General features: G+C 43.0%; 1 long non-coding RNA gene across 1 annotated transcript; it reads left to right on the forward strand.

Moving 5' to 3' along the window:
• Positions 1–2,858: 2,858 nt before the first annotated feature.
• LOC128811080 (uncharacterized) lies at positions 2,859–4,747 on the forward strand. The gene is made up of 2 exons (XR_008438221.1): positions 2,859–3,532; positions 4,605–4,747. It is a non-coding gene; the product is annotated as an uncharacterized LOC128811080 (long non-coding RNA).
• Positions 4,748–12,131: the final 7,384 nt, after the last annotated feature.

Below are 12,131 nucleotides of genomic sequence, written 5' to 3' on the forward strand. Positions count from 1 at the left end.
GCCAGACCGGACTCAGGGATTCTGCCTAGCAAGGGAAAGCTTCCTTTGGTGTGAGACTGACAGCCCTACCCTTGCCAGTACAGGAGTTCCACTCCCCTCCTGGGAGGACCAGATAAGAAGCAGGGTAACAGGGCTCTAAGTTCACACTGACAATCCTGTAATCTTGGATGTCACTCAAAAGGAGATGCTCTTCATCTGCTGTGTGTGTGCAAGGGCAGAGCTCTGCTGGTTGGAGCAAGCATAGTGCTCATAATGCCAAGTCCTCTCCATTCATGAGCCTTATGCAATAACAAACCAGCCTTAATTTTCTTCTATTTCTAACAGGTACCTTTAACATAAAAAGTTGAAGGTCTGTGCCAAGCTCCTCTGTATCTTTTTTTCTTGGGCAATAGCTAAGTACACTATGCTTACACTGTGCATATGCTGCAGTAGATAGGTAAGAAGACAAGAGAGAAAGTTGTCTTTTGCCAAGGTTATGACATTTTTATTAAGTTCTTGTGGACACTGGGATCCAAAATTGCAACTTTACACCTCAAGCTGTACCTACCAGCCGTGCATCTGCACAAACCAGCACACGTGGGTTTAGGAAATTTGTTAGGCTATCCTTCCTTAAGGCTATCAAACCTTTAAAAAGTCATATGTTCAAGACTTCTTCTGTTTTCTTAGCTCAGTCATGTGGATAGCTAAGTTGGGTGTCTGACAATTTACAAAGTAATCAACAATCACAAACTCTTAGAGATGATGACCTTCAGTGTTTTCTTTTAAAGTAAAATTCAGACCAGGATTCACAAAGTTGTAAGAGGAATTCCACATACTAAAGGAAAACATTTACTGCTCATTTTCCCTTTTCAGATGAGGGAAGGAAGTTGATCCAGAAAGCAGAAACTTCAAACTCATAAATTCAGGCTCAGGTGCAAAAGCTGCAGGAAGGGGGAGAAAGGAAGGATACCCTGCATCCTGCCAAATGGCTGTTCCAGGGATGCAGCAAAGTGAACTACTCTGCAGTTCAGTGAGAGGCTCAGAAATAGCTGAGCTGTCAGAACATGCTGGCCATGTCTCCAATACACTCCAGTTCCAGAGGCCTTTGCAGGGCTATGCTGTGCTGTCCATGCCAAGGCTGTGCCTGCCAGAGTTTCCCCATATGTCAGAGTAATTATATTTCACAGTTTATGCAGGCTGGGTGCTTAGATACTCCATTGAGAAAAGGGAATACTGCTCAGTGGAGCATCCCAAGCGTTTCATGTGGTTAACTTGTGTGCTTTTTGCTGCTGTTTCAATGTTAGCTCTCTCTGAGTAAATACTGTGCTCTCCAGATACACGTTTATGTATTCTCACCCTGTTTCTCATGACTCATACTGCACTTACAGAGATTTAATTATCAATCACAGCCCAGAATCTGAGAAATAAAGCCTTCAAGTAGAAATCTGTAATTGTAAGCCAAGGGAAGAGCTAACGCAGATGTTAAAATCTGCTTTTGCAAGAACAGAGCTTGAAAAAAGTCAGTTGAATTTGTCATGATCTCTGCTGTAGCCAGAGAGGGAAGACATTAAAAATACATCAACTCCCAGAAAACGATGCTTTCCAATTCCTGCCTTTCTTCTGAATCAGAGCTGCCTCACTTAACAGCAAAACTGTCTTTTAACTTGGCATTACCAAAACAAGTGTGCCTTTAGGAAAATGCTGCTCTGTATTCTGATCTATTTCTCCATGCTGCCCTTGCCTCCACACAGTCCAGATTATAAAACACTTCTGGGACACTTGCAACTGTTCATTCTTGGCCTCTATTTTGCAATTATTATCACTCACAAAGCACAACAATCAAACTGAATCAAACTTGTCAACTAAACTCTAGGTACTCAGGTGCTATTTCTTGTTCATTTGGACACATTTGGATTCATATAAACACAGGCAAAGTTCATTTCTGGGCATTAAGTCAAAATGCAGCCCATGCTCATATTCAAGAGATGGCAGAGGAAAGAATCATGCAGAATAACAAAACCAGCAGTAAGTGCCAGCCCACCAGCGTCTGTCTTCATTTATGACTAACTTAAAGCTCACCCACTTAGGCATCATATCAGTTAAATCATCAGCTCATTTGCAAGCTGGAAAGGACAACATGGCAGAATTCAAAGTTGATACTTCTGCTTTCTTTGCTGCCCTGGTGAGAGCTGCAAGATGTGATCAGCATTTCAGGCTTCTCACAGCCGACACACTCAGCAGTAGTTAATTATTGTTTATAAAATGCAGAACTCTCTGTTCTCACAGTTGGAAGTTGCATCACTCTTTGGCTGTGTCTATTATTTATCAGCTGAAGAGCAAAGGCAGCAAACAAAGCAAGGAGAGTGAAAAAGCACCAAAACCCATGAAAGTTTACATGGGCTGTGTAAGGGCATGGAAAGCAAAGGAGGAGGAAGGGACATAGGATGCACTTGCCATGAGCCTATTTTCCCTGGCTCTGTTCAGTTTCCCACTGTGCAGTATTTTTGCCTCCAATATAGATGTGGTCACAGCTGGCAAAGCCACAGCAGTACCGCTGTGGAAGAGATTAGAATGCCTTACCACTGGGAGCCTGGTGTGTGTTGCTTCATCCCCTTCCCACTTAAGCAGGAGAAGTAGCTCCAGCCACCACCACAGGAGCCTGCTGTGCCACCCCAAAGGAGAAAACAAACCAGCCAGACTCAAAGTTCCGATCAGTTTAAGTGGCAGATGGCTACAAACACCGCACAGCTTCTTGCACCTGCACAGAAACCCGGAGAGAAACAACAACCCTTCCACACGAGCTGAGGCCCAGCACCGGCAGTGAGGATGCAGCAGCCAGCGCTGCCTTCATAGTCATGAAACCACAGAGTATCCTGAATTGAACGGGGCCCACAAGGCTCATCGAGTCCAGCTCCTGGCCCTGCACAGGGCTGCCCTAAGAGCCACACCGTGCTCCTGAAGGCATTGTCCAAACAGCTCTTGAGCTCTGTCAGGGTTGGTGCTGTGACCACTTTCCTGGAGAGCCTGTTCCAGTGCCCAACCACCCCCTGGGTGAAGCACCTGGTCCTAATATCCAACCTAACCCTTCCCTGCCTTCGCGCCCTTGCTATCCCTCACTCTCCAAATAACATAACAGAAGAAAGGCCCTCAGAACCGCGAGTCTCTCCCTGCTCCTCGGGCTCCTGCCATTGCCCTCACGGGGGAAGGGATGGAGGGACGGCCCCTCAGTGCCCGTGAGGCCGCGCTGGCTGCGGGGCTGGGCACAGTGTGGGATCCCTGCAGCATCCCCCGCCCTCAGAGGTCCCACTGATAGGGGCTGCCCAGCGCAAGCCGGCCTCAAATCCCCCGTTTTCCCATTTCATCCCCCTCCCGGGTTTGCCATTGTGAGCCCCAGGAACTAACCCTCGCCCCGGACCCCGGCGCAAGGCGGGCAAGCCTGGGGTTGTGCAGGCCCCGGCGGGACGGGGCCCGGGGAGGTGCCTTTGGGCCGCCGGAGCGTTTGCAGAGCAGCAAAACCGACGGCTTCAGCTGCGGTGCTTTGGATTGCTGCCAGGTGAGGATCAGCCCGGATTTGGGGCCGACTTGTACACCTTGTGGACTTTTCTGGTTATCCACCCAAGGTCTCTGAAGGCAAGGAGGGCTCCTCTCCGTTTCGTTAGTCTGCTGCTGATCTGTCACGGAGTGAGACATGCAGCCGTGGCAGAGATGTATTCAAGGCACTAAATGGCTTTTGCAATTATTAGATGCCTTTATCAGCTTTGCTTTGGCACTTAATCAGCCGCAAAAGCTATTTATTGCCTCATAAACTCCTCTGCAGCAAACATTATCCTGTAATTAATCCCTGAAAATTACAAAGGCTGATGAGGTAACCCCTTTTTCACACCACCCAGTTAAGATGAGGAGGATTTGTTGCTGTTTTCCCCTTTAATTTTGTTTTTAGACGTTTGTCAGCTGTCTCAGTCAGAGGGCTTGTTAGGACAGGTAGTAGCAATTAAGCAGCATGTCCCAGGTAACAAATACCAGCCAAATCACTGAGCTGTGATGATTATTCACAGTTGAGAAAGTTAGGAGATGAGTAAAAGTTAAACCTTAATTTAATTCACATTAAAATAGGAAAGGCAATCTGAATGGCATGTTGCTGCAGAGTTAAAGGATGTTACAGACTCATTAAAAGATTGGACCAGTTGCTAATTAGGATTTTTTGAAGCTAAGGACACAATGGCAGAAGTAGATCTCTTGCATACTGAGAGACTTCAGATGAATTCTTGCTTTGTATATCATTCATTAACTTTTGTATATCAACACTCAGAGAAATTCAAAGTAACTGAAAAGCATCAAGATCTTTCTCTGTCTGCAACAACTCAATACCTTAACATTTTCACTAGAATAGTGTTTTTTAATCTGGATACAAGTTTTCTTTACAACACAGACATAAAATTCTGCTATTTCCACATACCCCAACCCATACCCCCACCAGATTCAGACATTAGTTTTAAAGTAAAGCAGTTCACAAAATAACAAAAATGTTAGGCATCACTATTTCAAACTTTCATCTGACCCTATGAGAACTAGAATTATAGCTGGAAATTCAATGCTCTTATAAACGTGTCAATTCTACTTTACAGGGGGGTGAGAGGAGCAAGAAACATTCCCCTAAATATTTGGGAGTTGGCAATTCTCTTTGCTTCCCATGGATGACTGATAATTGTTGGGGAATTACTATTGGCTGCTCGGAAGCACGATGTCAAGAGAGAAAGCGTTTCATCCAGGTCAGTTGCTGAGTTGCAAAAAGGTGTTGGGATCATGTAATCAGCCAGTTCTCTGCAGATGTGCAGAAAATGTTTCATGAACTGTAAATTGTATTTTAGGAAGTACCTAGTGATGCAGGTAGTTAAGGTAGAACAAATTTGGTATGGGACTTGAAGTATAGGAAGGAAGGTTGCTCTAAAAATTATTGCAACAAAAATCCCCATCAACATTTAGTTTCCAAAGCAAATTCTGAAAAGGGGAAAAAAATCTTTTGTGTTTGTGTGGGAAAAGAGAAAACAAGAAAAAAAATGTTGCCTTCTATGTCTCTTAAAGCTCTTTATTTTTCCTCATCATTGAAAGAAAAAACACAACCCAAACCCACAAAAACCTCAACCTTGTTCTAATCCTAGCTCACAGCTGCTAGGGAATTTACATCTCCTGTGGCAGGTGTTAATCATGGTGAGACTAAAGAGCAGTTCCACTTCAGTGAGTCTTTCTGTGTGTTAGTAGGTGGTAGCATAGTCAGGACTCAAATTAAAAGAGATTATGTTTTCAGAGATGTGTTGAAAACCCCAACCCAGCAATTATGTTTTCCAAAGTAGTCCATTTGTTACTGCTGGAGACGTCCTGCATTGCTGAGTGGTGCGTTCTTGCCACCTGAGTTTCTGAAACATAAGTAGGGGGGGGAAAGAATTAAGTATGTGAATACTGCTAAAGGAAAACTTTGGAAGCTAGAAAGTCTGAGGCTTTACATCCCAGGAGGAGTTGTGGAGAGGTGCAGCTGGTGCAGTTTTTTGCAGTGTTAGATGGTCCAGCAGCCATCCTGCTGTCCTGCCGGGGAGTGGAGGGCAGGGCTCTGCAGCGGTGCAGTGACAGTCCAGTCACCTACTCCAGCCCCAGGAACAGTCACACAGGCAGTGGGACACACCCCAGGGTGCAGGAGCACCTCGGTACCTGGAGTCCACAGCTTCTTGAAATTAAAGGAACCACAGTAACAAAACTTGAGTTCATTGGGAGTTACAGTGGGTAACTAAGTTAGTTCTAGTTTAAGATACTTCTGAATTAACTGTGGTAGTGAGAACACATGCTCAGGAGCAGTGACATTCAGGACTCCCAGGTCTGTATCTTTGGCTATTTTGGCTAAAATGAGGCCAAAGGTCCAGAGGTGTGAGTAACCTCACCTGAGGAAATGCCAGCAGAGGTCCCTCACTGTGACAGGTTTGGTGTTTCTATGCATTTAGTTGCAGCTTTCTCATATGCCTGTAACTTCCTTTCTGAGCAGTTTGGTATTTTTGTCACGCCTAAACCAAAGGATTTGGATTCAGGAATACTGTTCCTCATCCTGGTTGCATAACAGAGCACAAATACCAGCTGCTGTCCCTTTCATTTAGGGCACAGCTGGAACACCACAGGGAAATGGCAGTCCCAGTCCTATTTCCATTTTTATGGACTAGAGTGATTGTTCAGTGATGTTAGTGTAAAGGCCTGCAACACACTAGGATATGAGTGGGATTTCTTTGAGATTCCTTTCACCCTGAAAGTTTTCCACAGCGCAACACAATCTGAAGTATCAAGGGGAGTAAAGAATGTGAATGTGTAAGGAAATCAGGCTGCTTGCTCTAGTCTGGGTTTTATGTGCATCCCTGTGGAAGAGAGACTGTGGTTGTATCTCTGCATCACAGACAGTTCATTTTATGCACGTTAAAGCAAAACTTCCTTTGGCTAAAGTGCAAAAAAAGTTCTGGTAATGTAATTGCTGCTTGCCTACAGCTACTTGAAAAACATGCTCTTGACTCTCCAGGGAATACAGAAAGAGAAGGGATTTTGTTTCCCCCAAATTACATCACATCACACAATTTTCTATTAATCTTCTTTTCAGTGTAAAGAATATCCCTGTTGTTTCAAAAAGATGACAACATGCTGCTCAGTGGGCCAAAGGAATGACAATGCACTCTTACAGCATGAGGAAATCAGCCTTGTTAACTCTTCTTCCAAGAATAAAGCTGAGCAAAAAGGTTAATGTAGGGTTGAATCCTTTAGAGTAATTCATCAAATATGTTAATAGGAGCACCACTTTGTTATCATTTCTAAAAAAGAGAGGTTGGATCAGAACAACTTGAAATTAGAAACAATCTCAGCATACTGACTCTAGGACTTGGTACGATATAGAGACTCAGAGCTGCCTGAAGAGTCCCCTGCACCACTGAGCCCAGCCTTGCCCCACCAGAAAATCTACAAGCAGGAAGCTGAAGGTGAAGTTTCTGTGAGTGTCGTGGGTGGGGGGGCATTGTCTCCTACAGCTCCAGCAGCGAGGTGCAAGAGGCAGATAAAGGCAGAGCTGTTATTCATGCTTTATTTGGTACAAACAATGCATTTTAACCTGCCTAACAGAAACTGAGCCAGACTGAGTCAGAACTGTTGTGAACTTGGATTCCTGAGTTGTTCCTAATGTCTGAGCAAACCTTTTCTTCCAGTTTCTGCCAAACTGATTTGCAATCCTAAGGGGTTTGTAGAGTTAACCTAAGTGCATTGAATAGGTTTTGACTAATTCAGTCCCAGTTGGAAATGAGTGTGTATGTAATGGGATATTGCTGAGAAACAGCTTCTTGTATTGTGCTTTTCTTTGTACAAGTTTTGTTTGAGTGCTGCCAGTCCTTATTGGACATCACAGCCGTGTCTTTGAAACATTGACATAATAAAATCCAGTGCTGGGGATAGAGAGTTACTGACATGTTCATAACCTCTCTACCCAACACAGTCCTTTCAAAGAGGGATCAGACTTTCAACCTCAGTTCTTTACACAATGAGAAAGAACCAGCAATTAAAGCTCCTTATATCCTTGTTAAGTATAGAAATTAAATTATACCCATATGTGTTCTCTACAATGGAGATGGAGGCAGAAAAAGATCATCACGATAATTAGTTTTTTCTTTTGGAAAAAAGACTGGCTTTATTGAGTATTACAAGTGAGACCAGTGCATTTCTGAGTGGCTGTAAGATCTCAGACAAGTTATTTCTTTTTGGTCCTTTTGTTACTTTTATGTGCTAATTTTGTTTTTCGTGCTTAGACTGAAAGCACTTCAGGACAGGATCTCGTTCTCTCTGCCTTATGTAATGCCAGGCCTAACAAAGTTTGCTTTGCTTTGGGGCCTTCAGATACTGATGAAACACAAATACTTTCAGAGATAATTAACTATTCTGACTTTGAATGGAAAGTTATAGTCTGGCCCGAGAAAGAGGAATCTTTACTGTTCTACCCTGCTAATGAGTATTCTCTTGGAAAGGAGGAGACTGGAAATTTTTGCAAACATTCTAAATGTTCAAGATGCTTTCAGAGTTGCACCTGAGTCTGAAGGAGCTGGAATATGAGTGGTTAAATTGTGTTTGGCTGAAAATCAAATTAGCTTGATACCTGCATCTCTCACTAGCACCTAAAGCCTAGAAGAGGTTTAGTAAAAATTAAAGAACTCCTTGTCTTATGCAGACAACTGTGATTGCTTACAAAACTTAGCCATCAAGTGCCTTGAGGGGCACAGGGTTGCAGTGTGGTAATATTTAGGCTGTAAAACAAACAAATCAAATCAAAATAGGCTTTCCTTTGAAGAATTATATAATTTTCCATTTATTCTTTTTTTTTCCTATTATTTTTATCACAACAGCACCTAAGAGTCCTGTAAGCATAAAGAGCAAGGCAACATAAAATCCCGCCATAAAATTCTGCTCTTCCTCTGAAGCACAGTTAGTCTTAGGGCACAGTAAGAGGGGCAAATTAAGTTGCTTAAGAGATGCTTGGTCTGACTACATTTTATGACTTTTTCTCCTCCCGAAGTTCTTGTCATGTCAGTTCTACCAGCTGATCTACTTTATTAACTTTTTTTCCAACTTGAGTTTTTTGTAGAGTGAGATTGCATTCTGTAGTAATTAGATAGATAAGAGCTGAGATAGCTGGAGCTCTGTCAGAGATGTAGGGTTAAGTGTCCAGGGAGTGGAAACTTCTTAACCATGATCAGCAGCAGAAGACACAGCAAATGAACATTCACTGATTAGATTAAGTTAGCCCTGATGGCACAGATGTGGGAAATAAGTGCAGTCAGAAATTCCTTCTCACTGAGTTAGTGCTAGGCTGTGATGAGGAGTACTTGCAAAGACAGTTACTGTTGCAAGTATTCTGGCCTTTAATTTCTTTGTTTCAAAAGCTAAAGGAAGTCCCCTACCCCACAAACATTTTAATAAACAGAGTGACTGATGTAATCATAGGAGGGCACATTTAAATATGTGTAGAGTATATACAGTTTACTTCACCCTACTTCTCCAGTACAAGGCACTTTAAACGTAGGAAGTGACACTAATTAATCCATAGATGCAACACAAAAATTGTGGTCTGTGTGTTTTCCCTCAGAATATTTGTGACTACCAGAATGTCCTCTGTAATCAGAGAAAATATTTCTGTCAGGGGAGTGGTCCAGGTTTAGATACTCTGTTGGTATCATCATGGTAGACTATTCTAATTTGCCTTCTAGTTGAGTAACATGCATTACTAGTAATTGCAAGTTTTTGAGAAATAACACCAGGTCACTAGACCTGCTGATCCTCAAGGCAGGCTCATAATTCACTCATCTGCAGTGCATATAGGGACAGCTAATAATATCTCACAAACCCAGTAGGGCAGGTGCATCTTTATAGGCTGTTGGATGCCTGTTGGGTGGTTGGGGAATTCTGAACCCGCCCCGTGTTGAGGGCAGTTCATGCTTTCATACTCGGCAATGCGACTTCACCAGGAGGAGCTAAGAGGAAGTGGTGTGGACAGCAGTACACCTGACATCTTGCCCTTCTGTAGCATGTGGCAATGTCACGTGGAACTCACACCTGTGTATCCTTGAAGTCATCTAATTTTTTTTCTTTCTTCCTTAATATATCATTGCAACTGAAGCTTTCTTATGAATGGTGAGAAAAGGTGGAGGATTGGTGGTGGGAAATGAAACTGTGTGATGCAGGTCTACAAAAGCATTTGCTCTTTGGATTTTGGTACTCTTCAGGCAGCTACTATATAGTGACCTACTCTGCTTTGCCAGGGCAGGTAGTTCTGGGTCTGTGCAGAGGCACCTTTAGGCAACTTAGTCAGCCAGAGAGTTCAGACAGCTTCAAGGTTATGCAGCAGCTGAGTAGGAATTTTGAGGAACAGTTTTGGACTTCAATTTTTAATTACATCCTTTTTTATTTTTTCAGTTTGACCCTACAGTGAAATTTGATTAAGACAGTACTAAATGTTTTTCCACACCAACAATTTCACCTTCAAAGGCATTTGCAGCTGTGACCTAAAATATTGTCCCTGTTTCATGTATTTCTCCTCTACTGACAGAAGGAGGAATTCATATTCACTGTTCATAAATAGGATCATGTCAGAGAACATCCTGACTCTGTGTGCAATCTCTCTGCCTGCAGTCTGCTTGATCTGCCAACCCTGAATTTTCAGCTCCCCACCTGATATGAAAAGGGGCAGATATTAGTTTTTCTCTGAAATGATCTGCTGAATCAACAACTCTCTCATCTAAGGGCCACAAATGGAAAGGAAGGGCTAATTCCCTGTGCTGTGGCACTCAGCTCTGAATGATGTGGCAGGCACTCAGAGCAATGTGTATGATATTCTTAGAAACCATTTGATGAGGTGTCGTTACCTCAGTCGGGACCAAATGCAGATGAAAGGCTCAACAGATAACAAACCAGAGGAATTTCCTTCAGTCCGAGGTTCATGTCCTCATTCAGAAGTTGGATTTGGAATCTGCTTGTCCTGCATGTCATCAGAGTACATTCTGAAAGCACGCACACAGCTGTCCAGAAAATCTGAGAGGATTGCTGGCCAGCTCATTTGTCTTTACAGGTTACATCTGGCTTTAATGAGCTGCACATACATGCATATGATCTTTGTCCAGGTGGACAAATGTCTAGCTTAATGTTTAGCAATAGGTCCTTCATAGCCTTTCAGTCAAGGGCTTCAGTTACATATTAATGGCACAGGTCTTTGTGCAGGTTCAAGAGCAGGAACATTGGGACATACTGGGGTAGGGAATGTTTTGGCTCACCATGTCAGATATAGCTGTTGACCCCAATTTGGCAATTACTTCAGTGTCCATGTAATTTTAAGCACATAAGTAATTCCAGTCAGTCAGGCTTGTGTTTAAAAGTGCATTGCTGACTGGGGAATTTCTGACTTCTATAGTTCTTCAAATCTTGGCTCGCAGGAGTCTTCCTCCAAATTTAACAACGTTTCTGCTTTACTCTCTCGTGGTAGAAAACTGGTAACATGCTTTGCTCTGTCAGCACAGACAGCAAATCTGCTTTAGCTTCCATCCTGTAAGACTCTGTATTTTATGCATTGGACAGATACCTTGATGGGAATAAACATAGGATGGTTTACTTGAGAGGCCATACAATGTGGATTGCTGAAGCTGAGACTTGTTGAATGAAAGTACAACCCAGACAACTGGCAAAAATTTTACACACACTTTTACATGCTGGGTGCTTGTTCCACAAAGTTTATAAGTAGAGCAACACAGGAGCCAGAAGATGTATTGGAAATGGAATTGCTTTTGCACCAGGATTGGGAGAGAAATGTGTAAGCTCCTTTGAACTGGTACATGAAGCTACATCAGCTCCATGCTATACGTGAGATAAACATTGTTCATAGAAGTGGGGAGAAGATATAGCAGCTTAAATCTTAAGGGAGAGGAAGGGCTGTTTGGGACATTTGTAAGTAAGGGAAATATATTTAAATCTAAGGTGCTATTCCTTGTCCTGATTTGTTTTTTTTAATGGATCCTTCACTGTATTGCACCATAACCTGTACAAGTGAGGTAGTTTCTTCTTTCATCTGGGAAGTGATTTTTTGTATGTTTATTTTTTATTATTATTCCCCTGTACTAAGAAATGTCTGCAGGCCATCAGCCCTTGGCCATGGAAGAATGAATCTATAATAGGAAGACAGTACTGCCCTACACTGTAGTCCTTTCTCTTCCTTTTTAACCACATCTCTCCCTTGAAGAGCAGAGCCTGTCCAGCCTGGCCCAGGTCAAAATGGGAGAATGGCAAAAAGCAGATTTCCTTGGGAAGTTTTTTTTTTTTTTCCCATTTACAGCTAAGTGTGTAACTTCACATCAGAGTTGGTCTAGCTAAATGAGCACCTTGAACACCACTGTCTCCACTACATCCTAGCTGACTTCATCTTCAGCTCTTCCTCCAGCTGGAAAAAACACAAGAAGTAGCTGGGAGCTGCTGTCAGCTGTACTGACAGAACTGCAGTCAGCAAATGCACAGCTGTTCCAAGGTGCACCCCAAATATCTCAAAGCAAAGCAGCGGGAAGTGGAATTCAGTTTCTGACACATTTTCCTGGCTACTGTAGAATATT

Source organism: Vidua macroura, chromosome 8 (assembly GCF_024509145.1).
Source record: "Vidua macroura isolate BioBank_ID:100142 chromosome 8, ASM2450914v1, whole genome shotgun sequence".
NCBI classification, from domain to species: domain Eukaryota; kingdom Metazoa; phylum Chordata; class Aves; order Passeriformes; family Viduidae; genus Vidua; species Vidua macroura.